Source organism: Chiloscyllium plagiosum, unplaced genomic scaffold (genome assembly GCF_037043375.1).
Source record: "Chiloscyllium plagiosum isolate Xiang-an unplaced genomic scaffold, Cpla_swu_hap1 HiC_scaffold_14, whole genome shotgun sequence".
Lineage (NCBI taxonomy): Eukaryota > Metazoa > Chordata > Chondrichthyes > Orectolobiformes > Hemiscylliidae > Chiloscyllium > Chiloscyllium plagiosum.
In genome coordinates this window covers 102,582,119-102,609,358 of record NW_028270152.1, presented here as the reverse complement: position 1 = coordinate 102,609,358, position 27,240 = coordinate 102,582,119, and the positions used below count along the sequence as shown (strand labels likewise).

Below are 27,240 nucleotides of genomic sequence, written 5' to 3'. Positions count from 1 at the left end.
GCAAACCTGCCTTCGAATTTACTTGAACAAATCTGCTCTCGTAGTGAAATGTAATGCAACTCCATTTAATTACTGTGCAAAGCATTGTAAAGTTTTTCTCCAACCTGATTGTGATCATATGCCATTCTGTTTGAGAGTGTAGTTACCGCCTTCTGATCCTTCCACGAAAAGCAGTACCGCACTTGCATTCCTTGCGCAGGCGGCCCGTTTCCAAGACAGGGAAGAAGCTGATGCGCTGGTGTCACAGCGCACCGCGGATTCCTGAGCAAGTCTGTCTGTCAAATGTACCCCCAAAGTCGTCTATGAAGGACATCATTTGGAAGCTGTCTGTCGTTATTTAACGTGCGAGAGTTGTTACCAGAGGTCCTGAATCATGTTTTGGAGCAGTTCGCACGTTAGTGGCTCATTCAACCAGCAACAGCAATGAAAGAAATTACACTCTCAGAGGAACCTCTGGACCTGTGCTTTGATAGCGTCGCTAGTATTAAGGTGCGCCCCGAGATCTAACCACATTGGAACTGAAACGGAGGAATCGACAGAGAGGCTACAGAATGACATCGCATCCATTTGGTTTTCTTTAAATCACTGACGAGCAGGAAAATGTAAACTGGGAGGGCGAGTGGGGAAGTGAGGCAGTTGCAGCTCTGGTGAAATTCCTTCTTTGTGATTCACTCAGCAACCAGAGACGTGTGAAGGTGACTCAGGCGTGAGAGCTCTTCACATCGAGAACAAAAAAGCACTCAAGGGCACTTAGCACCTCTTCCGGAGTGGGGGTGGGGTGAGCTAATTACCTTTTGACTTCTGTTACTATGTTCAGAAACTGCCTTTTAGATTGATGTGAACAGAAACTGCATTTCTAATAAGCACCGTGGAGTTTAGCAAAATTTATTGAGTCGCTTCTCGTCGACTCAGTTGGTATCCATGTGGCTCATATCCAGGTGTGAACATCTCTGCAGCGAATTGCACGGGTAAGGCAAAAAGGCAAGGAAAGTGGCATCTCGAACCGGCTCCGAGGTCAGAGCATCCTCACAATGTGATCTGTCGTTCTCGGATTGTAATGCTACCTCCGGTTTTAGGGTGGAGAACATTCTTTGGGACTCTTATTCTGCAAAACAGACACAGTGACTGTAACTCTGCTGCGCGGTATGATGTGGAACACGGCCTGCTCAGCTTTGTGCATTTTCCCTGTAGTCCGGTGTGTTTCATGTTCCGTGTAAACGTGAAAGTTGTCCTGTTTCGATCAAAGGGTGAAATCATTTAGCAAAGCAAGAATCGAAATTGCAGTAATGTCAAGCAGCTCATGGTAATTTGACCAAATCATAACCGATCGCATGTTCTCACGCACTCACAGATACATTTGTAGTTGAAAAGATTCTGAGAAGATAGACTCAGCTTACCATTGATAGTTGTCTGGATTGATGGGCTATCATTATCTGCTGCGAAATTGATATTGTAGACGGGCACATCCCAGCAGTTGTGCGAGTCGGAGAGGGATCATGGAACCCTTTTCACGTGGCTTTTCATCGGTTGTTATGCAGGAGCACAATTGGAAGTGCAGGAAAATGGGGCAGCGCGGCTGGCTGGTAGTGTGGCCGAGCGGTCTAAGGCGCTGGATTAAGGCTCCAGTCTCGACAGAGGCGTGGGTTCGAATCCCACCGCTGCCATTTCTGCTGATCGTTTCCAACGACGCAGTTTGTTAAAATGCTGTTTCGACTCCTGCTGCATTTCTGTTTAAAACCGAAGAAAATTGGGTTTGCTTCCTGGGCAATTAACTGTGGTGTGGGAAAGTGCCGACTTTTCCGATGTCTGTGCTGTCATGATCGTGTTCGCCTCCCGCGTGGAAAATCGCAAACAGCTCTGCTGTCCCAGGCAAGTTGAGCGTTTACTGGAACCGAATGGCGACTGTGATTTCATTGCTGTTGTGAAACAAAGTCCTGCGGTGGCACGACTCGTCGTTATTTTGTTTTATGGCCAATGGGAAAATCGTTCCAATGAATTGCGATGTCACATGTTATTGAATTTCTCCCATTTCCTTCATTTCCGTCCTGCGGACATCGGAAGGGAAAGGCAATCTAATCGAGTCTGTGATTGGTGAAATTCACTTTTTCATGGCCCATTCTTATTGTGTTCTTTCTTTCTCTCTTTTCAGCATTGTCTGGGAAGTGGTGGTGCACTCAGGCTCCAGTATGTTTGAAAGAGCAGTTTGGAATTGCCCTGTTGTTAGTTGTGAGATTACTTTATGACTCATGCCCCCGGCCTGTCTCACATTTTGCATTCATGCTCGCTGTGTCTGAAAATGCATTTGGTTTGCCAGTTTTGTTTGTGTTCCGTGTTAAATGCTTTCTGTTTTGCGATTCGCTCAATACATTACGAATTAACAGGGTTTCTGAGGTAACTTCCAGCTGCAAAAATCCTCAACTGAGAATCTGGGAAAATTTCCCGGAGTATGGTCAGTCGGAGCAAAAGTAAAGAAGTCGTTCGTTTCTGCAGTGTCTTACAACGCTACCTTTCCCGTGAGCAGCCGAACAGACTAAATGATTGTGCCACAGACTGCGACGGCAAGCTCCGCTAAAAAGTAATCCTTTACAGCCGGTGTAAGCAACACAATGTTATTGGCGCACACCGCGTGGAAACAGATACTTCGGTGTATCTCGTCCATGCTCACCACATAGCCAAAATTAAAGAAGTCCCATTAAACAACGAGCGATTGGAAACAGAAAGGTGAAAGGTAAAATGGCTTCAACTTTCAGTGCTGGGTGCCACTGAACCTTAGCAGGGGCGACTGCGCCTTGTTTCTGTAGTGTAGTGGTCATCACGTTCGCCTTACGCGCGAAAGGTCCCCAGTTCGAAACTGGGCAGAAACTGCTTTGTTCTTCAACTGCAGCATTTTACATGGACAGGAGCGGAGTTTTCTTGCTTGCTTTCCCATCTGCAAACCTGCCTTCGAATTTACTTGAACAAATCTGCTCTCGTAGTGAAATGTAATGCAACTCCATTTAATTACTGTGCAAAGCATTGTAAAGTTTTTCTCCAACCTGATTGTGATCATATGCCATTCTGTTTGAGAGTGTAGTTACCGCCTTCTGATCGTTCCACGAAAAGCAGTACCGCACTTGCATTCCTTGCGCAGGCGGCCCGTTTCCAAGACAGGGAAGAAGCTGATGCGCTGGTGTCACAGCGCACCGCGGATTCCTGAACAAGTCTGTCTGTCAAATGTACCCCCAAAGTCGTCTATGAAGGACATCATTTGGAAGCTGTCTGTCGTTATTTAACGTGCGAGAGTTGTTACCAGAGGTCCTGAATCATGTTTTGGAGCAGTTCGCACGTTAGTGGCTCATTCAACCAGCAACAGCAATGAAAGAAATTACACTCTCAGAGGAACCTCTGGACCTGTGCTTTGATAGCGTCGCTAGTATTAAGGTGCGCCCCGAGATCTAACCACATTGGAACTGAAACGGAGGAATCGACAGAGAGGCTACAGAATGACATCGCATCCATTTGGTTTTCATTAAATCACTGACGAGAAGGAAAATGTAAACTGGGAGGGCGAGTGGGGAAGTGAGGCAGTTGTAGCTCTGGTGAAATTCCTTCTTTGTGATTCACTCAGCAACCAGAGACGTGTGAAGGTGACTCAGGCGTGAGAGCTCTTCACATCGAGAACAAAAAAGCACTCAAGGGCACTTAGCACCTCTTCCGGAGTGGGGGTGGTTGTGAGCTAATTACCTTTTGACTTCTGTTACTATGTTCAGAAACTGCCTTTTAGATTGATGTGAACAGAAACTGCATTTCTAATAAGCACCGTGGAGTTTAGCAAAATTTATTGAGTCGCTTCTCGTCGACTCAGTTGGTATCCATGTGGCTCATATCCAGGTGTGAACATCTCTGCAGCGAATTGCACGTATAAGGCAAAAAGGCAAGGAAAGTGGCATCTCGAACCGGCTCCGAGGTCAGAGCATCCTCACAATGTGATCTGTCGTTCTCGGATTGTAATGCTACCTCCGGTTTTAGGGTGGAGAACATTCTTTGGGACTCTTATTCTGCAAAACAGACACAGTGACTGTAACTCTGCTGCGCGGTATGATGTGGAACACGGCCTGCTCAGCTTTGTGCATTTTCCCTGTAGTCCGGTGTGTTTCATGTTCCGTGTAAACGTGAAAGTTGTCCTGTTTCGATCAAAGGGTGAAATCATTTAGCAAAGCAAGAATCGAAATTGCAGTAATGTCAAGCAGCTCATGGTAATTTGACCAAATCATAACCGATCGCATGTTCTCACGCACTCACAGATACATTTGTAGTTGAAAAGATTCTGAGAAGATAGACTCAGCTTACCATTGATAGTTGTCTGGATTGATGGGCTATCATTATCTGCTGCGAAATTGATATTGTAGACGGGCACATCCCAGCAGTTGTGCGAGTCGGAGAGGGATCATGGAACCCTTTTCACGTGGCTTTGCATCGGTTGTTATGCAGGAGCACAATTGGAAGTGCAAGAAAATGGGGCAGCGCGGCTGGCTGGTAGTGTGGCCGAGCGGTCTAAGGCGCTGGATTAAGGCTCCAGTCTCGACAGAGGCGTGGGTTCGAATCCCACCGCTGCCATTTATGCTGATCGTTTCCAACGACGCAGTTTGTTAAAATGCTGTTTCGACTCCTGCTGCATTTCTGTTTAAAACCGAAGAAAATTGGGTTTGCTTCCTGGGCAATTAACTGTGGTGTGGGAAAGTGCCGACTTTTCCGATGTCTGTGCTGTCATGATCGTGTTCGCCTCCCGCGTGGAAAATCGCAAACAGCTCTGCTGTCCCAGGCAAGTTGAGCGTTTACTGGAACCGAATGGCGACTGTGATTTTATTGCTGTTGTGAAACTATGTACTGCGGTGGCACGACTCGTCGTTATTTTGTTTTATGGCCAATGGGAAAATCGTTCCAATGAATTGCGATGTCACATGTTATTGAATTTCTCCCATTTCCTTCATTTCCGTCCTGCGGACATCGGAAGGGAAAGGCAATCTAATCGAGTCTGTGATTGGTGAAATTCACTTTTTCATGGCCCATTCTTATTGTGTTCTTTCTTTCTCTCTTTTCAGCATTGTCTGGGAAGTGGTGGTGCACTCAGGCTCCAGTATGTTTGAAAGAGCAGTTTGGAATTGCCCTGTTGTTAGTTGTGAGATTACTTTATGACTCATGCCCCCGGCCTGTCTCACATTTTGCATTCATGCTCGCTGTGTCTGAAAATGCATTTGGTTTGCCAGTTTTGTTTGTGTTCCGTGTTAAATGCTTTCTGTTTTGCGATTCGCTCAATACATTACGGAATAACAGGGTTTCTGAGGTAACTTCCAGCTGCAAAAATCCTCAACTGAGAATCTGGGAAAATTTCCCGGAGTATGGTCAGTCGGAGCAAAAGTAAGGAAGTCGTTCGTTTCTGCAGTGTCTTACAACGCTACCTTTCCCGTGAGCAGTCGAACAGACTAAATGATTGTGCCACAGACTGCGACGGCAAGCTCCGCTAAAAAGTAATCCTTTACAGCCGGTGTAAGCAACACAATGTTATTGGCGCACACCGCGTGGAAACAGATACTTCGGTGTATCTCGTCCATGCTCACCACATAGCCAAAATTAAAGAAGTCCCATTAAACAACGAGCGATTGGAAACAGAAAGGTGAAAGGTAAAATGGCTAAAACTTTCAGTGCTGGGTGCCACTGGGCCTCAGTAGTGGCGACTGCGCCTTGTTTCTGTAGTGTAGTGGTCATCACGTTCGCCTTACGCGCGAAAGGTCCCCAGTTCGAAACTGGGCAGAAACTGCTTTGTTCTTCAACTGCAGCATTTTACATGGACAGGAGCGGAGTTTTCTTGCTTGCTTTCCCATCTGCAAACCTGCCTTCGAATTTACTTGAACAAATCTGCTCTCGTAGTGAAATGTAATGCAACTCCATTTAATTACTGTGCAAAGCATTGTAAAGTTTTTCTCCAACCTGATTGTGATCATTTGCCATTCTGTTTGAGAGTGTAGTTACCGCCTTCTGATCCTTCCACGAAAAGCAGTACCGCACTTGCATTCCTTGCGCAGGCGGCCCGTTTCCAAGACAGGGAAGAAGCTGATGCGCTGGTGTCACAGCGCACCGCGGATTCCTGAACAAGTCTGTCTGTCAAATGTACCCCCAAGGTCGTCTATGAAGGACATCATTTGGAAGCTGTCTGTCGTTATTTAACGTGCGAGAGTTGTTACCAGAGGTCCTGAATCATGTTTTGGAGCAGTTCGCACGTTAGTGGCTCATTCAACCAGCAACAGCAATGAAAGAAATTACACTCTCAGAGGAACCTCTGGACCTGTGCTTTGATAGCGTCGCTAGTATTAAGGTGCGCCCCGAGATCTAACCACATTGGAACTGAAACGGAGGAATCGACAGAGAGGCTACAGAATGACATCGCATCCATTTGGTTTTCTTTAAATCACTGACGAGCAGGAAAATGTATACTGGGAGGGCGAGTGGGGAAGTGAGGCAGTTGCAGCTCTGGTGAAATTCCTTCTTTGTGATTCACTCAGCAACCAGAGACGTGTGAAGGTGACTCAGGCGTGAGAGCTCTTCACATCGAGAACAAAAAAGCACTCAAGGGCACTTAGCACCTCTTCCGGAGTGGGGGTGGGGTGAGCTAATTACCTTTTGACTTCTGTTACTATGTTCAGAAACTGCCTTTTAGATTGATGTGAACAGAAACTGCATTTCTAATATGCACCGTGGAGTTTAGCAAAATTTATTGAGTCGCTTCTCGTCGACTCAGTTGGTATCCATGTGGCTCATATCCAGGTGTGAACATCTCTGCAGCGAATTGCACGGGTAAGGCAAAAAGGCAAGGAAAGTGGCATCTCGAACCGGCTCCGAGGTCAGAGCATCCTCACAATGTGATCTGTCGTTCTCGGATTGTAATGCTACCTCCGGTTTTAGGGTGGAGAACATTCTTTGGGACTCTTATTCTGCAAAACAGACACAGTGACTGTAACTCTGCTGCGCGGTATGATGTGGAACACGGCCTGCTCAGCTTTGTGCATTTTCCCTGTAGTCCGGTGTGTTTCATGTTCCGTGTAAACGTGAAAGTTGTCCTGTTTCGATCAAAGGGTGAAATCATTTAGCAAAGCAAGAATCGAAATTGCAGTAATGTCAAGCAGCTCATGGTAATTTGACCAAATCATAACCGATCGCATGTTCTCACGCACTCACAGATACATTTGTAGTTGAAAAGATTCTGAGAAGATAGACTCAGCTTACCATTGATAGTTGTCTGGATTGATGGGCTATCATTATCTGCTGCGAAATTGATATTGTAGACGGGCACATCCCAGCAGTTGTGCGAGTCGGAGAGGGATCATGGAACCCTTTTCACGTGGCTTTGCATCGGTTGTTATGCAGGAGCACAATTGGAAGTGCAAGAAAATGGGGCAGCGCGGCCGGCTGGTAGTGTGGCCGAGCGGTCTAAGGCGCTGGATTAAGGCTCCAGTCTCGACAGAGGCGTGGGTTCGAATCCCACCGCTGCCATTTCTGCTCATCGTTTCCAACGACGCAGTTTGTTAAAATGCTGTTTCGACTCCTGCTGCATTTCTGTTTAAAACCGAAGAAAATTGGGTTTGCTTCCTGGGCAATTAACTGTGGTGTGGGAAAGTGCCGACTTTTCCGATGTCTGTGCTGTCATGATCGTGTTCGCCTCCCGCGTGGAAAATCGCAAACAGCTCTGCTGTCCCAGGCAAGTTGAGCGTTTACTGGAACCGAATGGCGACTGTGATTTCATTGCTGTTGTGAAACAAAGTCCTGCGGTGGCACGACTCGTCGTTATTTTGTTTTATGGCCAATGGGAAAATCGTTCCAATGAATTGCGATGTCACATGTTATTGAATTTCTCCCATTTCCTTCATTTCCGTCCTGCGGACATCGGAAGGGAAAGGCAATCTAATCGAGTCTGTGATTGGTGAAATTCACTTTTTCATGGCCCATTCTTATTGTGTTCTTTCTTTCTCTCTTTTCAGCATTGTCTGGGAAGTGGTGGTGCACTCAGGCTCCAGTATGTTTGAAAGAGCAGTTTGGAATTGCCCTGTTGTTAGTTGTGAGATTACTTTATGACTCATGCCCCCGGCCTGTCTCACATTTTGCATTCATGCTCGCTGTGTCTGAAAATGCATTTGGTTTGCCAGTTTTGTTTGTGTTCCGTGTTAAATGCTTTCTGTTTTGCGATTCGCTCAATACATTACGAATTAACAGGGTTTCTGAGGTAACTTCCAGCTGCAAAAATCCTCAACTGAGAATCTGGGAAAATTTCCCGGAGTATGGTCAGTCGGAGCAAAAGTAAGGAAGTCGTTCGTTTCTGCAGTGTCTTACAACGCTACCTTTCCCGTGAGCAGTCGAACAGACTAAATGATTGTGCCACAGACTGCGACGGCAAGCTCCGCTAAAAAGTAATCCTTTACAGCCGGTGTAAGCAACACAATGTTATTGGCGCACACCGCGTGGAAACAGATACTTCGGTGTATCTCGTCCATGCTCACCACATAGCCAAAATTAAAGAAGTCCCATTAAACAACGAGCGATTGGAAACAGAAAGGTGAAAGGTAAAATGGCTTCAACTTTCAGTGCTGGGTGCCACTGAGCCTTAGCAGTGGCGACTGCGCCTTGTTTCTGTAGTGTAGTGGTCATCACGTTCGCCTTACGCGCGAAACGTCCCCAGTTCGAAACTGGGCAGAAACTGCTTTGTTCTTCAACTGCAGCATTTTACATGGACAGGAGCGGAGTTTTCTTGCTTGCTTTCCCATCTGCAAACCTGCCTTCGAATTTACTTGAACAAATCTGCTCTCGTAGTGAAATGTAATGCAACTCCATTTAATTACTGTGCAAAGCATTGTAAAGTTTTTCTCCAACGTGATTGTGATCATATGCCATTCTGTTTGAGAGTGTAGTTACCGCCTTCTGATCCTTCCACGAAAAGCAGTACCGCACTTGCATTCCTTGCGCAGGCGGCCCGTTTCCAAGACAGGGAAGAAGCTGATGCACTGGTGTCACAGCGCACCGCGGATTCCTGAGCAAGTCTGTCTGTCAAATGTACCCCCAAAGTCGTCTATGAAGGACATCATTTGGAAGCTGTCTGTCGTTATTTAACGTGCGAGAGTTGTTACCAGAGGTCCTGAATCATGTTTTGGAGCAGTTCGCACGTTAGTGGCTCATTCAACCAGCAACAGCAATGAAAGAAATTACACTCTCAGAGGAACCTCTGGACCTGTGCTTTGATAGCGTCGCTAGTATTAAGGTGCGCCCCGAGATCTAACCACATTGGAACTGAAACGGAGGAATCGACAGAGAGGCTACAGAATGACATCGCATCCATTTGGTTTTCTTTAAATCACTGACGAGCAGGAAAATGTAAACTGGGAGGGCGAGTGGGGAAGTGAGGCAGTTGCAGCTCTGGTGAAATTCCTTCTTTGTGATTCACTCAGCAACCAGAGACGTGTGAAGGTGACTCAGGCGTGAGAGCTCTTCACATCGAGAACAAAAAAGCACTCAAGGGCACTTAGCACCTCTTCCGGAGTGGGGGTGGGGTGAGCTAATTACCTTTTGACTTCTGTTACTATGTTCAGAAACTGCCTTTTAGATTGATGTGAACAGAAACTGCATTTCTAATAAGCACCGTGGAGTTTAGCAAAATTTATTGAGTCGCTTCTCGTCGACTCAGTTGGTATCCATGTGGCTCATATCCAGGTGTGAACATCTCTGCAGCGAATTGCACGTATAAGGCAAAAAGGCAAGGAAAGTGGCATCTCGAACCGGCTCCGAGGTCAGAGCATCCTCACAATGTGATCTGTCGTTCTCGGATTGTAATGCTACCTCCGGTTTTAGGGTGGAGAACATTCTTTGGGACTCTTATTCTGCAAAACAGACACAGTGACTGTAACTCTGCTGCGCGGTATGATGTGGAACACGGCCTGCTCAGCTTTGTGCATTTTCCCTGTAGTCCGGTGTGTTTCATGTTCCGTGTAAACGTGAAAGTTGTCCTGTTTCGATCAAAGGGTGAAATCATTTAGCAAAGCAAGAATCGAAATTGCAGTAATGTCAAGCAGCTCATGGTAATTTGACCAAATCATAACCGATCGCATGTTCTCACGCACTCACAGATACATTTGTAGTTGAAAAGATTCTGAGAAGATAGACTCAGCTTACCATTGATAGTTGTCTGGATTGATGGGCTATCATTATCTGCTGCGAAATTGATATTGTAGACGGGCACATCCCAGCAGTTGTGCGAGTCGGAGAGGGATCATGGAACCCTTTTCACGTGGCTTTGCATCGGTTGTTATGCAGGAGCACAATTGGAAGTGCAAGAAAATGGGGCAGCGCGGCTGGCTGGTAGTGTGGCCGAGCGGTCTAAGGCGCTGGATTAAGGCTCCAGTCTCGACAGAGGCGTGGGTTCGAATCCCACCGCTGCCATTTATGCTGATCGTTTCCAACGACGCAGTTTGTTAAAATGCTGTTTCGACTCCTGCTGCATTTCTGTTTAAAACCGAAGAAAATTGGGTTTGCTTCCTGGGCAATTAACTGTGGTGTGGGAAAGTGCCGACTTTTCCGATGTCTGTGCTGTCATGATCGTGTTCGCCTCCCGCGTGGAAAATCGCAAACAGCTCTGCTGTCCCAGGCAAGTTGAGCGTTTACTGGAACCGAATGGCGACTGTGATTTCATTGCTGTTGTGAAACAAAGTCCTGCGGTGGCACGACTCGTCGTTATTTTGTTTTATGGCCAATGGGAAAATCGTTCCAATGAATTGCGATGTCACATGTTATTGAATTTCTCCCATTTCCTTCATTTCCGTCCTGCGGACATCGGAAGGGAAAGGCAATCTAATCGAGTCTGTGATTGGTGAAATTCACTTTTTCATGGCCCATTCTTATTGTGTTCTTTCTTTCTCTCTTTTCAGCATTGTCTGGGAAGTGGTGGTGCACTCAGGCTCCAGTATGTTTGAAAGAGCAGTTTGGAATTGCCCTGTTGTTAGTTGTGAGATTACTTTATGACTCATGCCCCCGGCCTGTCTCACATTTTGCATTCATGCTCGCTGTGTCTGAAAATGCATTTGGTTTGCCAGTTTTGTTTGTGTTCCGTGTTAAATGCTTTCTGTTTTGCGATTCGCTCAATACATTACGAATTAACAGGGTTTCTGAGGTAACTTCCAGCTGCAAAAATCCTCAACTGAGAATCTGGGAAAATTTCCCGGAGTATGGTCAGTCGGAGCAAAAGTAAGGAAGTCGTTCGTTTCTGCAGTGTCTTACAACGCTACCTTTCCCGTGAGCAGTCGAACAGACTAAATGATTGTGCCACAGACTGCGACGGCAAGCTCCGCTAAAAAGTAATCCTTTACAGCCGGTGTAAGCAACACAATGTTATTGGCGCACACCGCGTGGAAACAGATACTTCGGTGTATCTCGTCCATGCTCACCACATAGCCAAAATTAAAGAAGTCCCATTAAACAACGAGCGATTGGAAACAGAAAGGTGAAAGGTAAAATGGCTTCAACTTTCAGTGCTGGGTGCCACTGAGCCTTAGCAGTGGCGACTGCGCCTTGTTTCTGTAGTGTAGTGGTCATCACGTTCGCCTTACGCGCGAAACGTCCCCAGTTCGAAACTGGGCAGAAACTGCTTTGTTCTTCAACTGCAGCATTTTACATGGACAGGAGCGGAGTTTTCTTGCTTGCTTTCCCATCTGCAAACCTGCCTTCGAATTTACTTGAACAAATCTGCTCTCGTAGTGAAATGTAATGCAACTCCATTTAATTACTGTGCAAAGCATTGTAAAGTTTTTCTCCAACCTGATTGTGATCATATGCCATTCTGTTTGAGAGTGTAGTTACCGCCTTCTGATCCTTCCACGAAAAGCAGTACCGCACTTGCATTCCTTGCGCAGGCGGCCCGTTTCCAAGACAGGGAAGAAGCTGATGCGCTGGTGTCACAGCGCACCGCGGATTCCTGAGCAAGTCTGTCTGTCAAATGTACCCCCAAAGTCGTCTATGAAGGACATCATTTGGAAGCTGTCTGTCGTTATTTAACGTGCGAGAGTTGTTACCAGAGGTCCTGAATCATGTTTTGGAGCAGTTCGCACGTTAGTGGCTCATTCAACCAGCAACAGCAATGAAAGAAATTACACTCTCAGAGGAACCTCTGGACCTGTGCTTTGATAGCGTCGCTAGTATTAAGGTGCGCCCCGAGATCTAACCACATTGGAACTGAAACGGAGGAATCGACAGAGAGGCTACAGAATGACATCGCATCCATTTGGTTTTCTTTAAATCACTGACGAGCAGGAAAATGTAAACTGGGAGGGCGAGTGGGGAAGTGAGGCAGTTGCAGCTCTGGTGAAATTCCTTCTTTGTGATTCACTCAGCAACCAGAGACGTGTGAAGGTGACTCAGGCGTGAGAGCTCTTCACATCGAGAACAAAAAAGCACTCAAGGGCACTTAGCACCTCTTCCGGAGTGGGGGTGGGGTGAGCTAATTACCTTTTGACTTCTGTTACTATGTTCAGAAACTGCCTTTTAGATTGATGTGAACAGAAACTGCATTTCTAATAAGCACCGTGGAGTTTAGCAAAATTTATTGAGTCGCTTCTCGTCGACTCAGTTGGTATCCATGTGGCTCATATCCAGGTGTGAACATCTCTGCAGCGAATTGCACGGGTAAGGCAAAAAGGCAAGGAAAGTGGCATCTCGAACCGGCTCCGAGGTCAGAGCATCCTCACAATGTGATCTGTCGTTCTCGGATTGTAATGCTACCTCCGGTTTTAGGGTGGAGAACATTCTTTGGGACTCTTATTCTGCAAATCAGACACAGTGACTGTAACTCTGCTGCGCGGTATGATGTGGAACACGGCCTGCTCAGCTTTGTGCATTTTCCCTGTAGTCCGGTGTGTTTCATGTTCCGTGTAAACGTGAAAGTTGTCCTGTTTCGATCAAAGGGTGAAATCATTTCGCAAAGCAAGAATCGAAATTGCAGTAATGTCAAGCAGCTCATGGTAATTTGACCAAATCATAACCGATCGCATGTTCTCACGCACTCACAGATACATTTGTAGTTGAAAAGATTCTGAGAAGATAGACTCAGCTTACCATTGATAGTTGTCTGGATTGATGGGCTATCATTATCTGCTGCGAAATTGATATTGTAGACGGGCACATCCCAGCAGTTGTGCGAGTCGGAGAGGGATCATGGAACCCTTTTCACGTGGCTTTGCATCGGTTGTTATGCAGGAGCACAATTGGAAGTGCAAGAAAATGGGGCAGCGCGGCTGGCTGGTAGTGTGGCCGAGCGGTCTAAGGCGCTGGATTAAGGCTCCAGTCTCAACAGCGGCGTGGGTTCGAATCCCACCGCTGCCATTTCTGCTGATCGTTTCCAACGACGCAGTTTGTTAAAATGCTGTTTCGACTCCTGCTGCATTTCTGTTTAAAACCGAAGAAAATTGGGTTTGCTTCCTGGGCAATTAACTGTGGTGTGGGAAAGTGCCGACTTTTCCGATGTCTGTGCTGTCATGATCGTGTTCGCCTCCCGCGTGGAAAATCGCAAACAACTCTGCTGTCCCAGGCAAGTTGAGCGTTTACTGGAACTGAATGGCGACTGTTATTTCATTGCTGTTGTGAAACAAAGTCCTGCGGTGGCACGACTCGTCGTTATTTTGTTTTATGGCCAATGGGAAAATCGTTCCAATGAATTGCGATGTCACATGTTATTGAATTTCTCCCATTTCCTTCATTTCCGTCCTGCGGACATCGGAAGGGAAAGGCAATCTAATCGAGTCTGTGATTGGTGAAATTCACTTTTTCATGGCCCATTCTTATTGTGTTCTTTCTTTCTCTCTTTTCAGCATTGTCTGGGAAGTGGTGGTGCACTCAGGCTCTAGTATGTTTGAAAGAGCAGTTTGGAATTGCCCTGTTGTTAGTTGTGAGATTACTTTATGACTCATGCCCCCGGCCTGTCTCACATTTTGCATTCATGCTCGCTGTGTCTGAAAATGCATTTGGTTTGCCAGTTTTGTTTGTGTTCCGTGTTAAATGCTTTCTGTTTTGCGATTCGCTCAATACATTACGACTTAACAGGGTTTCTGAGGTAACTTCCAGCTGCAAAAATCCTCAACTGAGAATCTGGGAAAATTTCCCGGAGTATGGTCAGTCGGAGCAAAAGTAAGGAAGTCGTTCGTTTCTGCAGTGTCTTACAACGCTACCTTTCCCGTGAGCAGTCGAACAGACTAAATGATTGTGCCACAGACTGCGACGGCAAGCTCCGCTAAAAAGTAATCCTTTACAGCCGGTGTAAGCAACACAATGTTATTGGCGCACACCGCGTGTAAACAGATACTTCGGTGTATCTCGTCCATGCTCACCACATAGCCAAAATTAAAGAAGTCCCATTAAACAACGAGCGATTGGAAACAGAAAGGTGAAAGGTAAAATGGCTTCAACTTTCAGTGCTGGGTGCCACTGAGCCTTAGTAGTGGCGACTGCGCCTTGTTTCTGTAGTGTAGTGGTCATCACGTTCGCCTTACGCGCGAAAGGTCGCCAGTTCGAAACTGGGCAGAAACTGCTTTGTTCTTCAACTGCAGCATTTTACATGGACAGGAGCGGAGTTTTCTTGCTTGCTTTCCCATCTGCAAACCTGCCTTCGAATTTACTTGAACAAATCTGCTCTCGTAGTGAAATGTAATGCAACTCCATTTAATTACTGTGCAAAGCATTGTAAAGTTTTTCTCCAACCTGATTGTGATCATATGCCATTCTGTTTGAGAGTGTAGTTACCGCCTTCTGATCCTTCCACGAAAAGCAGTACCGCACTTGCATTCCTTGCGCAGGCGGCCCGTTTCCAAGACAGGGAAGAAGCTGATGCGCTGGTGTCACAGCGCACCGCGGATTCCTGAGCAAGTCTGTCTGTCAAATGTACCCCCAAAGTCGTCTATGAAGGACATCATTTGGAAGCTGTCTGTCGTTATTTAACGTGCGAGAGTTGTTACCAGAGGTCCTGAATCATGTTTTGGAGCAGTTCGCACGTTAGTGGCTCATTCAACCAGCAACAGCAATGAAAGAAATTACACTCTCAGAGGCACCTCTGGACCTGTGCTTTGATAGCGTCGCTAGTATTAAGGTGCGCCCCGAGATCTAACCACATTGGAACTGAAACGGAGGAATCGACAGAGAGGCTACAGAATGACATCGCATCCATTTGGTTTTCTTTAAATCACTGACGAGCAGGAAAATGTAAACTGGGAGGGCGAGTGGGGAAGTGAGGCAGTTGCAGCTCTGGTGAAATTCCTTCTTTGTGATTCACTCAGCAACCAGAGACGTGTGAAGGTGACTCAGGCGTGAGAGCTCTTCACATCGAGAACAAAAAAGCACTCAAGGGCACTTAGCACCTCTTCCGGAGTGGGGGTGGGGTGAGCTAATTACCTTTTGACTTCTGTTACTATGTTCAGAAACTGCCTTTTAGATTGATGTGAACAGAAACTGCATTTCTAATAAGCACCGTGGAGTTTAGCAAAATTTATTGAGTCGCTTCTCGTCGACTCAGTTGGTATCCATGTGGCTCATATCCAGGTGTGAACATCTCTGCAGCGAATTGCACGGGTAAGGCAAAAAGGCAAGGAAAGTGGCATCTCGAACCGGCTCCGAGGTCAGAGCATCCTCACAATGTGATCTGTCGTTCTCGGATTGTAATGCTACCTCCGGTTTTAGGGTGGAGAACATTCTTTGGGACTCTTATTCTGCAAAACAGACACAGTGACTGTAACTCTGCTGCGCGGTATGATGTGGAACACGGCCTGCTCAGCTTTGTGCATTTTCCCTGTAGTCCGGTGTGTTTCATGTTCCGTGTAAACGTGAAAGTTGTCCTGTTTCGATCAAAGGGTGAAATCATTTAGCAAAGCAAGAATCGAAATTGCAGTAATGTCAAGCAGCTCATGGTAATTTGACCAAATCATAACCGATCGCATGTTCTCATGCACTCACAGATACATTTGTAGTTGAAAAGATTCTGAGAAGATAGACTCAGCTTACCATTGATAGTTGTCTGGATTGATGGGCTATCATTATCTGCTGCGAAATTGATATTGTAGACGGGCACATCCCAGCAGTTGTGCGAGTCGGAGAGGGATCATGGAACCCTTTTCACGTGGCTTTTCATCGGTTGTTATGCAGGAGCACAATTGGAAGTGCAAGAAAATGGGGCAGCGCGGCTGGCTGGTAGTGTGGCCGAGCGGTCTAAGGCGCTGGATTAAGGCTCCAGTCTCGACAGAGGCGTGGGTTCGAATCCCACCGCTGCCATTTCTGCTCATCGTTTCCAACGACGCAGTTTGTTAAAATGCTGTTTCGACTCCTGCTGCATTTCTGTTTAAAACCGAAGAAAATTGGGTTTGCTTCCTGGGCAATTAACTGTGGTGTGGGAAAGTGCCGACTTTTCCGATGTCTGTGCTGTCATGATCGTGTTCGCCTCCCGCGTGGAAAATCGCAAACAGCTCTGCTGTCCCAGGCAAGTTGAGCGTTTACTGGAACCGAATGGCGACTGTGATTTCATTGCTGTTGTGAAACAAAGTCCTGCGGTGGCACGACTCGTCGTTATTTTGTTTTATGGCCAATGGGAAAATCGTTCCAATGAATTGCGATGTCACATGTTATTGAATTTCTCCCATTTCCTTCATTTCCGTCCTGCGGACATCGGAAGGGAAAGGCAATCTAATCGAGTCTGTGATTGGTGAAATTCACTTTTTCATGGCCCATTCTTATTGTGTTCTTTCTTTCTCTCTTTTCAGCATTGTCTGGGAAGTGGTGGTGCACTCAGGCTCCAGTATGTTTGAAAGAGCAGTTTGGAATTGCCCTGTTGTTAGTTGTGAGATTACTTTATGACTCATGCCCCCGGCCTGTCTCACATTTTGCATTCATGCTCGCTGTGTCTGAAAATGCATTTGGTTTGCCAGTTTTGTTTGTGTTCCGTGTTAAATGCTTTCTGTTTTGCGATTCGCTCAATACATTACGACTTAACAGGGTTTCTGAGGTAACTTCCAGCTGCAAAAATCCTCAACTGAGAATCTGGGAAAATTTCCCGGAGTATGGTCAGTCGGAGCAAAAGTAAGGAAGTCGTTCGTTTCTGCAGTGTCTTACAACGCTACCTTTCCCGTGAGCAGTCGAACAGACTAAATGATTGTGCCACAGACTGCGACGGCAAGCTCCGCTAAAAAGTAATCCTTTACAGCCGGTGTAAGCAACACAATGTTATTGGCGCACACCGCGTGGAAACAGATACTTCGGTGTATCTCGTCCATGCTCACCACATAGCCAAAATTAAAGAAGTCCCATTAAACAACGAGCGATTGGAAACAGAAAGGTGAAAGGTAAAATGGCTTCAACTTTCAGTGCTGGGTGCCACTGAGCATTAGCAGTGGCGACTGCGCCTTGTTTCTGTAGTGTAGTGGTCATCACGTTCGCCTTACGCGCGAAACGTCCCCAGTTCGAAACTGGGCAGAAACTGCTTTGTTCTTCAACTGCAGCATTTTACATGGACAGGAGCGGAGTTTTCTTGCTTGCTTTCCCATCTGCAAACCTGCCTTCGAATTTACTTGAACAAATCTGCTCTCGTAGTGAAATGTAATGCAACTCCATTTAATTACTGTGCAAAGCATTGTAAAGTTTTTCTCCAACCTGATTGTGATCATATGCCATTCTGTTTGAGAGTGTAGTTACCGCCTTCTGATCCTTCCACGAAAAGCAGTACCGCACTTGCATTCCTTGCGCAGGCGGCCCGTTTCCAAGACAGGGAAGAAGCTGATGCGCTGGTGTCACAGCGCACCGCGGATTCCTGAGCAAGTCTGTCTGTCAAATGTACCCCCAAAGTCGTCTATGAAGGACATCATTTGGAAGCTGTCTGTCGTTATTTAACGTGCGAGAGTTGTTACCAGAGGTCCTGAATCATGTTTTGGAGCAGTTCGCACGTTAGTGGCTCATTCAACCAGCAACAGCAATGAAAGAAATTACACTCTCAGAGGAACCTCTGGACCTGTGCTTTGATAGCGTCGCTAGTATTAAGGTGCGCCCCGAGATCTAACCACATTGGAACTGAAACGGAGGAATCGACAGAGAGGCTACAGAATGACATCGCATCCATTTGGTTTTCAATAAATCACTGACGAGAAGGAAAATGTAAACTGGGAGGGCGAGTGGGGAAGTGAGGCAGTTGCAGCTCTGGTGAAATTCCTTCTTTGTGATTCACTCAGCAACCAGAGACGTGTGAAGGTGACTCAGGCGTGAGAGCTCTTCACATCGAGAACAAAAAAGCACTCAAGGGCACTTAGCACCTCTTCCGGAGTGGGGGTGGGGTGAGCTAATTACCTTTTGACTTCTGTTACTATGTTCAGAAACTGCCTTTTAGATTGATGTGAACAGAAACTGCATTTCTAATAAGCACCGTGGAGTTTAGCAAAATTTATTGAGTCGCTTCTCGTCGACTCAGTTGGTATCCATGTGGCTCATATCCAGGTGTGAACATCTCTGCAGCGAATTGCACGGGTAAGGCAAAAAGGCAAGGAAAGTGGCATCTCGAACCGGCTCCGAGGTCAGAGCATCCTCACAATGTGATCTGTCGTTCTCGGATTGTAATGCTACCTCCGGTTTTAGGGTGGAGAACATTCTTTGGGACTCTTATTCTGCAAAACAGACACAGTGACTGTAACTCTGCTGCGCGGTATGATGTGGAACACGGCCTGCTCAGCTTTGTGCATTTTCCCTGTAGTCCGGTGTGTTTCATGTTCCGTGTAAACGTGAAAGTTGTCCTGTTTCGATCAAAGGGTGAAATCATTTCGCAAAGCAAGAATCGAAATTGCAGTAATGTCAAGCAGCTCATGGTAATTTGACCAAATCATAACCGATCGCATGTTCTCACGCACTCACAGATACATTTGTAGTTGAAAAGATTCTGAGAAGATAGACTCAGCTTACCATTGATAGTTGTCTGGATTGATGGGCTATCATTATCTGCTGCGAAATTGATATTGTAGACGGGCACATCCCAGCAGTTGTGCGAGTCGGAGAGGGATCATGGAACCCTTTTCACGTGGCTTTGCATCGGTTGTTATGCAGGAGCACAATTGGAAGTGCAAGAAAATGGGGCAGCGCGGCCGGCTGGTAGTGTGGCCGAGCGGTCTAAGGCGCTGGATTAAGGCTCCAGTCTCGACAGAGGCGTGGGTTCGAATCCCACCGCTGCCATTTCTGCTCATCGTTTCCAACGACGCAGTTTGTTAAAATGCTGTTTCGACTCCTGCTGCATTTCTGTTTAAAACCGAAGAAAATTGGGTTTGCTTCCCGGGCAATTAACTGTGGTGTGGGAAAGTGCCGACTTTTCCGATGTCTGTGCTGTCATGATCGTGTTCGCCTCCCGCGTGGAAAATCGCAAACAGCTCTGCTGTCCCAGGCAAGTTGAGCGTTTACTGGAACCGAATGGCGACTGTTATTTCATTGCTGTTGTGAAACAAAGTCCTGCGGTGGCACGACTCGTCGTTATTTTGTTTTATGGCCAATGGAAAAATCGTTCCAATGAATTGCGATGTCACATGTTTCTCCCATTTCCTTCATTTCCGTCCTGCGGACATCGGAAGGGAAAGGCAATCTAATCGAGTCTGTGATTGGTGAAATTCACTTTTTCATGGCCCATTCTTATTGTGTTCTTTCTTTCTCTCTTTTCAGCATTGTCTGGGAAGTGGTGGTGCACTCAGGCTCCAGTATGTTTGAAAGAGCAGTTTGGAATTGCCCTGTTGTTAGTTGTGAGATTACTTTATGACTCATGCCCCCGGCCTGTCTCACATTTTGCATTCATGCTCGCTGTGTCTGAAAATGCATTTGGTTTGCCAGTTTTGTTTGTGTTCCGTGTTAAATGCTTTCTGTTTTGCGATTCGCTCAATACATTACGGAATAACAGGGTTTCTGAGGTAACTTCCAGCTGCAAAAATCCTCAACTGAGAATCTGGGAAAATTTCCCGGAGTATGGTCAGTCGGAGCAATAGTAAGGAAGTCGTTCGTTTCTGCAGTGTCTTACAACGCTACCTTTCCCGTGAGCAGTCGAACAGACTAAATGATTGTGCCACAGACTGCGACGGCAAGCTCCGCTAAAAAGTAATCCTTTACAGCCGGTGTAAGCAACACAATGTTATTGGCGCACACCGCGTGGAAACAGATACTTCGGTGTATCTCGTCCATGCTCACCACATAGCCAAAATTAAAGAAGTCCCATTAAACAACGAGCGATTGGAAACAGAAAGGTGAAAGGTAAAATGGCTTCAACTTTCAGTGCTGGGTGCCACTGAGCTTTAGTAGTGGCGACTGCGCCTTGTTTCTGTAGTGTAGTGGTCATCACGTTCGCCTTACGCGCGAAAGGTCGCCAGTTCGAAACTGGGCAGGGACTGCTTTGTTCTTCAACTGCAGCATTTTACATGGACAGGAGCGGAGTTTTCTTGCTTGCTTTCCCATCAGCAAACCTGCCTTCGAATTTACTTGAACAAATCTGCTCTCGTAGTGAAATGTAATGCAACTCCATTTAATTACTGTGCAAAGCATTGTAAAGTTTTTCTCCAACCTGATTGTGATCATATGCCATTCTGTTTGAGAGTGTAGTTACCGCCTTCTGATCCTTCCACGAAAAGCAGTACCGCACTTGCATTCCTTGCGCAGGCGGCCCGTTTCCAAGACAGGGAAGAAGCTGATGCGCTGGTGTCACAGCGCACCGCGGATTCCTGAGCAAGTCTGTCTGTCAAATGTAACCCCAAAGTCGTCTATGAAGGACATCATTTGGAAGCTGTCTGTCGTTATTTAACGTGCGAGAGTTGTTACCAGAGGTCCTGAATCATGTTTTGGAGCAGTTCGCACGTTAGTGGCTCATTCAACCAGCAACAGCAATGAAAGAAATTACACTCTCAGAGGAACCTCTGGACCTGTGCTTTGATAGCGTCGCTAGTATTAAGGTGCGCCCCGAGATCTAACCACATTGGAACTGAAACGGAGGAATCGACAGAGAGGCTACAGAATGACATCGCATCCATTTGGTTTTCTTTAAATCACTGACGAGCAGGAAAATGTAAACTGGGAGGGCGAGTGGGGAAGTGAGGCAGTTGCAGCTCTGGTGAAATTCCTTCTTTGTGATTCACTCAGCAACCAGAGACGTGTGAAGGTGACTCAGGCGTGAGAGCTCTTCACATCGAAAACAAAAAAGCACTCAAGGGCACTTAGCACCTCTTCCGGAGTGGGGGTGGGGTGAGCTAATTACCTTTTGACTTCTGTTACTATGTTCAGAAACTGCCTTTTAGATTGATGTGAACAGAAACTGCATTTCTAATAAGCACCGTGGAGTTTAGCAAAATTTATTGAGTCGCTTCTCGTCGACTCAGTTGGTATCCATGTGGCTCATATCCAGGTGTGAACATCTCTGCAGCGAATTGCACGGGTAAGGCAAAAAGGCAAGGAAAGTGGCATCTCGAACCGGCTCCGAGGTCAGAGCGTCCTCACAATGTGATCTGTCGTTCTCGGATTGTAATGCTACCTCCGGTTTTAGGGTGGAGAACATTCTTTGGGACTCTTATTCTGCAAAACAGACACAATGACTGTAACTCTGCTGCGCGGTATGATGTGGAACACGGCCTGCTCAGCTTTGTGCATTTTCCCTGTAGTCCGGTGTGTTTCATGTTCCGTGTAAACGTGAAAGTTGTCCTGTTTCGATCAAAGGGTGAAATCATTTAGCAAAGCAAGAATCGAAATTGCAGTAATGTCAAGCAGCTCATGGTAATTTGACCAAATCATAACCGATCGCATGTTCTCACGCACTCACAGATACATTTGTAGTTGAAAAGATTCTGAGAAGATAGACTCAGCTTACCATTGATAGTTGTCTGGATTGATGGGCTATCATTATCTGCTGCGAAATTGATATTGTAGACGGGCACATCCCAGCAGTTGTGCGAGTCGGAGAGGGATCATGGAACCCTTTTCACGTGGCTTTTCATCGGTTGTTATGCAGGAGCACAATTGGAAGTGCAAGAAAATGGGGCAGCGCGGCTGTTTGGTAGTGTGGCCGAGCGGTCTAAGGCGCTGGATTAAGGCTCCAGTCTCGACAGAGGCGTGGGCTCGAATCCCACCGCTGCCATTTCTGCTCATCGTTTCCAACGACGCAGTTTGTTAAAATGCTGTTTCGACTCCTGCTGCATTTCTGTTTAAAACCGAAGAAAATTGGGTTTGCTTCCCGGGCAATTAACTGTGGTGTGGGAAAGTGCCGACTTTTCCGATGTCTGTGCTGTCATGATCGTGTTCGCCTCCCGCGTGGAAAATCGCAAACAGCTCTGCTGTCCCAGGCAAGTTGAGCGTTTACTGGAACCGAATGCGACTGTGATTTCATTGCTGTTGTGAAACAAAGTCCTGCGGTGGCACGACTCGTCGTTATTTTGTTTTATGGCCAATGGGAAAATCGTTCCAATGAATTGCGATGTCACATGTTATTGAATTTCTCCCATTTCCTTCATTTCCGTCCTGCGGACATCGGAAGGGAAAGGCAATCTAATCGAGTCTGTGATTGGTGAAATTCACTTTTTCATGGCCCATTCTTATTGTGTTCTTTCTTTCTCTCTTTTCAGCATTTTCTGGGAAGTGGTGGTGCACTCAGGCTCCAGTATGTTTGAAAGAGCAGTTTGGAATTGCCCTGTTGTTAGTTGTGAGATTACTTTATGACTCATGCCCCCGGCCTGTCTCACATTTTGCATTAATGCTCGCTGTGTCTGAAAATGCATTTGGTTTGCCAGTTTTGTTTGTGTTCCGTGTTAAATGCTTTCTGTTTTGCGATTCGCTCAATACATTACGACTTAACAGGGTTTCTGAGGTAACTTCCAGCTGCAAAAATCCTCAACTGAGAATCTGGGAAAATTTCCCGGAGTATGGTCAGTCGGAGCAAAAGTAAGGAAGTCGTTCGTTTCTGCAGTGTCTTACAACGCTACCTTTCCCGTGAGCAGTCGAACAGACTAAATGATCGTGCCACAGACTGCGACGGCAAGCTCCGCTAAAAAGTAATCCTTTACAGCCGGTGTAAGCAACACAATGTTATTGGCGCACACCGCGTGGAAACAGATACTTCGGTGTATCTCGTCCATGCTCACCACATAGCCAAAATTAAAGAAGTCCCATTAAACAACGAGCGATTGGAAACAGAAAGGTGAAAGGTAAAATGGCTTCAACTTTCAGTGCTGGGTGCCACTGAGCCTTAGTAGTGGCGACTGCGCCTTGTTTCTGTAGTGTAGTGGTCATCACGTTCGCCTTACGCGCGAATAGTCCCCAGTTCGAAACTGGGCAGAAACTGCTTTGTTCTTCAACTGCAGCATTTTACATGGACAGGAGCGGAGTTTTCTTGCTTGCTTTCCCATCTGCAAACCTGCCTTCGAATTTACTTGAACAAATCTGCTCTCGTAGTGAAATGTAATGCAACTCCATTTAATTACTGTGCAAAGCATTGTAAAGTTTTTCTCCAACCTGATTGTGATCATATGCCATTCTGTTTGAGAGTGTAGTTACCGCCTTCTGATCCTTCCACGAAAAGCAGTACCGCACTTGCATTCCTTGCGCAGTCGGCCCGTTTCCAAGACAGGGAAGAAGCTGATGCGCTGGTGTCACAGCGCACCGCGGATTCCTGAGCAAGTCTGTCTGTCAAATGTACCCCCAAAGTCGTCTATGAAGGACATCATTTGGAAGCTGTCTGTCGTTATTTAACGTGCGAGAGTTGTTACCAGAGGTCCTGAATCATGTTTTGGAGCAGTTCGCACGTTAGTGGCTCATTCAACCAGCAACAGCAATGAAAGAAATTACACTCTCAGAGGAACCTCTGGACCTGTGCTTTGATAGCGTCGCTAGTATTAAGGTGCGCCCCGAGATCTAACCACATTGGAACTGAAACGGAGGAATCGACAGAGAGGCTACAGAATGACATCGCATCCATTTGGTTTTCTTTAAATCACTGACGAGCAGGAAAATGTAAACTGGGAGGGCGAGTGGGGAAGTGAGGCAGTTGCAGCTCTGGTGAAATTCCTTCTTTGTGATTCACTCAGCAACCAGAGACGTGTGAAGGTGACTCAGGCGTGAGAGCTCTTCACATCGAGAACAAAAAAGCACTCAAGGGCACTTAGCACCTCTTCCGGAGTGGGGGTGGGGTGAGCTAATTACCTTTTGACTTCTGTTACTATGTTCAGAAACTGCCTTTTAGATTGATGTGAACAGAAACTGCATTTCTAATAAGCACCGTGGAGTTTAGCAAAATTTATTGAGTCGCTTCTCGTCGACTCAGTTGGTATCCATGTGGCTCATATCCAGGTGTGAACATCTCTGCAGCGAATTGCACGGGTAAGGCAAAAAGGCAAGGAAAGTGGCATCTCGAACCGGCTCCGAGGTCAGAGCATCCTCACAATGTGATCTGTCGTTCTCGGATTGTAATGCTACCTCCGGTTTTAGGGTGGAGAACATTCTTTGGGACTCTTATTCTGCAAAACAGACACAGTGACTGTAACTCTGCTGCGCGGTATGATGTGGAACACGGCCTGCTCAGCTTTGTGCATTTTCCCTGTAGTCCGGTGTGTTTCATGTTCCGTATAAACGTGAAAGTTGTCCTGTTTCGATCAAAGGGTGAAATCATTTAGCAAAGCAAGAATCGAAATTGCAGTAATGTCAAGCAGCTCATGGTAATTTGACCAAATCATAACCGATCGCATGTTCTCACGCACTCACAGATACATTTGTAGTTGAAAAGATTCTGAGAAGATAGACTCAGCTTACCATTGATAGTTGTCTGGATTGATGGGCTATCATTATCTGCTGCGAAATTGATATTGTAGACGGGCACATCCCAGCAGTTGTGCGAGTCGGAGAGGGATCATGGAACCCTTTTCACGTGGCTTTTCATCGGTTGTTATGCAGGAGCACAATTGGAAGTGCAAGAAAATGGGGCAGCGCGGCTGGCTGGTAGTGTGGCCGAGCGGTCTAAGGCGCTGGATTAAGGCTCCAGTCTCGACAGAGGCGTGGGTTCGAATCCCACCGCTGCCATTTCTGCTCATCGTTTCCAACGACGCAGTTTGTTAAAATGCTGTTTCGACTCCTGCTGCATTTCTGTTTAAAACCGAAGAAAATTGGGTTTGCTTCCCGGGCAATTAACTGTGGTGTGGGAAAGTGCCGACTTTTCCGATGTCTGTGCTGTCATGATCGTGTTCGCCTCCCGCGTGGAAAATCGCTAACAGCTCTGCTGTCCCAGGCAAGTTGAGCGTTTACTGGAACCGAATGCGACTGTGATTTCATTGCTGTTGTGAAACAAAGTCCTGCGGTGGCACGACTCGTCGTTATTTTGTTTTATGGCCAATGGGAAAATCGTTCCAATGAATTGCGATGTCACATGTTATTGAATTTCTCCCATTTCCTTCATTTCCGTCCTGCGGACATCGGAAGGGAAAGGCAATCTAATCGAGTCTGTGATTGGTGAAATTCACTTTTTCATGGCCCATTCTTATTGTGTTCTTTCTTTCTCTCTTTTCAGCATTTTCTGGGAAGTGGTGGTGCACTCAGGCTCCAGTATGTTTGAAAGAGCAGTTTGGAATTGCCCTGTTGTTAGTTGTGAGATTACTTTATGACTCATGCCCCCGGCCTGTCTCACATTTTGCATTCATGCTCGCTGTGTCTGAAAATGCATTTGGTTTGCCAGTTTTGTTTGTGTTCCGTGTTAAATGCTTTCTGTTTTGCGATTCGCTCAATACATTACGACTTAACAGGGTTTCTGAGGTAACTTCCAGCTGCAAAAATCCTCAACTGAGAATCTGGGAAAATTTCCCGGAGTATGGTCAGTCGGAGCAAAAGTAAGGAAGTCGTTCGTTTCTGCAGTGTCTTACAACGCTACCTTTCCCGTGAGCAGTCGAACAGACTAAATGATTGTGCCACAGACTGCGATGGCAAGCTCTGCTAAAAAGTAATCCTTTACAGCCGGTGTAAGCAACACAATGTTATTGGCGCACACCGCGTGGAAACAGATACTTCGGTGTATCTCGTCCATGCTCACCACATAGCCAAAATTAAAGAAGTCCCATTAAACAACGAGCGATTGGAAACAGAAAGGTGAAAGGTAAAATGGCTTCAACTTTCAGTGCTGGGTGCCACTGAGCCTTAGTAGTGGCGACTGCGCCTTGTTTCTGTAGTGTAGTGGTCATCACGTTCGCCTTACGCGCGAAAGGTCGCCAGTTCGAAACTGGGCAGAAACTGCTTTGTTCTTCAACTGCAGCATTTTACATGGACAGGAGCGGAGTTTTCTTGCTTGCTTTCCCATCTGCAAACCTGCCTTCGAATTTACTTGAAGAAATCTGCTCTCGTAGTGAAATGTAATGCAACTCCATTTAATTACTATGCAAAGCATTGTAAAGTTTTTCTCCAACCTGATTGTGATCATATGCCATTCTGTTTGAGAGTGTAGTTACCGCCTTCTGATCCTTCCACGAAAAGCAGTACCGCACTTGCATTCCTTGCGCAGTCGGCCCGTTTCCAAGACAGGGAAGAAGCTGATGCGCTGGTGTCACAGCGCACCGCGGATTCCTGAGCAAGTCTGTCTGTCAAATGTACCCCCAAAGTCGTCTATGAAGGACATCATTTGGAAGCTGTCTGTCGTTATTTAACGTGCGAGAGTTGTTACCAGAGGTCCTGAATCATGTTTTGGAGCAGTTCGCACGTTAGTGGCTCATTCAACCAGCAACAGCAATGAAAGAAATTACACTCTCAGAGGAACCTCTGGACCTGTGCTTTGATAGCGTCGCTAGTATTAAGGTGCGCCCCGAGATCTAACCACATTGGAACTGAAACGGAGGAATCGACAGAGAGGCTACAGAATGACATCGCATCCATTTGGTTTTTTTTAAATCACTGACGAGCAGGAAAATGTAAACTGGGAGGGCGAGTGGGGAAGTGAGGCAGTTGCAGCTCTGGTGAAATTCCTTCTTTGTGATTCACTCAGCAACCAGAGACGTGTGAAGGTGACTCAGGCGTGAGAGCTCTTCACATCGAGAACAAAAAAGCACTCAAGGGCACTTAGCACCTCTTCCGGAGTGGGGGTAGGGTGAGCTAATTACCTTTTGACTTCTGTTACTATGTTCAGAAACTGCCTTTTAGATTGATGTGAACAGAAACTGCATTTCTAATAAGCACCGT

General features: G+C 46.4%; 9 non-coding genes across 9 annotated transcripts; all 9 read left to right on the top strand.

Annotated features, from left to right (window-relative positions):
- Positions 1-1,582: 1,582 nt before the first annotated feature.
- trnal-aag (transfer RNA leucine (anticodon AAG)) lies at positions 1,583-1,664 on the top strand. Its single transcript has one exon. It is a non-coding gene; the product is annotated as a tRNA-Leu (tRNA).
- Positions 1,665-2,791: 1,127 nt separating this feature from the next.
- trnav-uac (transfer RNA valine (anticodon UAC)) lies at positions 2,792-2,864 on the top strand. The gene has a single exon. It is a non-coding gene; the product is annotated as a tRNA-Val (tRNA).
- Positions 2,865-4,514: 1,650 nt separating this feature from the next.
- trnal-aag (transfer RNA leucine (anticodon AAG)) lies at positions 4,515-4,596 on the top strand. Its single transcript has one exon. It is a non-coding gene; the product is annotated as a tRNA-Leu (tRNA).
- Positions 4,597-5,723: 1,127 nt separating this feature from the next.
- On the top strand, positions 5,724-5,796 carry trnav-uac (transfer RNA valine (anticodon UAC)). The gene has a single exon. It is a non-coding gene; the product is annotated as a tRNA-Val (tRNA).
- Positions 5,797-7,445: 1,649 nt separating this feature from the next.
- Positions 7,446-7,527, top strand: trnal-aag (transfer RNA leucine (anticodon AAG)). The gene has a single exon. It is a non-coding gene; the product is annotated as a tRNA-Leu (tRNA).
- A 2,849-nt stretch (positions 7,528-10,376) lies between these two features.
- trnal-aag (transfer RNA leucine (anticodon AAG)) lies at positions 10,377-10,458 on the top strand. Its single transcript has one exon. It is a non-coding gene; the product is annotated as a tRNA-Leu (tRNA).
- A 5,780-nt stretch (positions 10,459-16,238) lies between these two features.
- On the top strand, positions 16,239-16,320 carry trnal-aag (transfer RNA leucine (anticodon AAG)). Its single transcript has one exon. It is a non-coding gene; the product is annotated as a tRNA-Leu (tRNA).
- A 2,849-nt stretch (positions 16,321-19,169) lies between these two features.
- On the top strand, positions 19,170-19,251 carry trnal-aag (transfer RNA leucine (anticodon AAG)). Its single transcript has one exon. It is a non-coding gene; the product is annotated as a tRNA-Leu (tRNA).
- A 5,771-nt stretch (positions 19,252-25,022) lies between these two features.
- On the top strand, positions 25,023-25,104 carry trnal-aag (transfer RNA leucine (anticodon AAG)). Its single transcript has one exon. It is a non-coding gene; the product is annotated as a tRNA-Leu (tRNA).
- Positions 25,105-27,240: the final 2,136 nt, after the last annotated feature.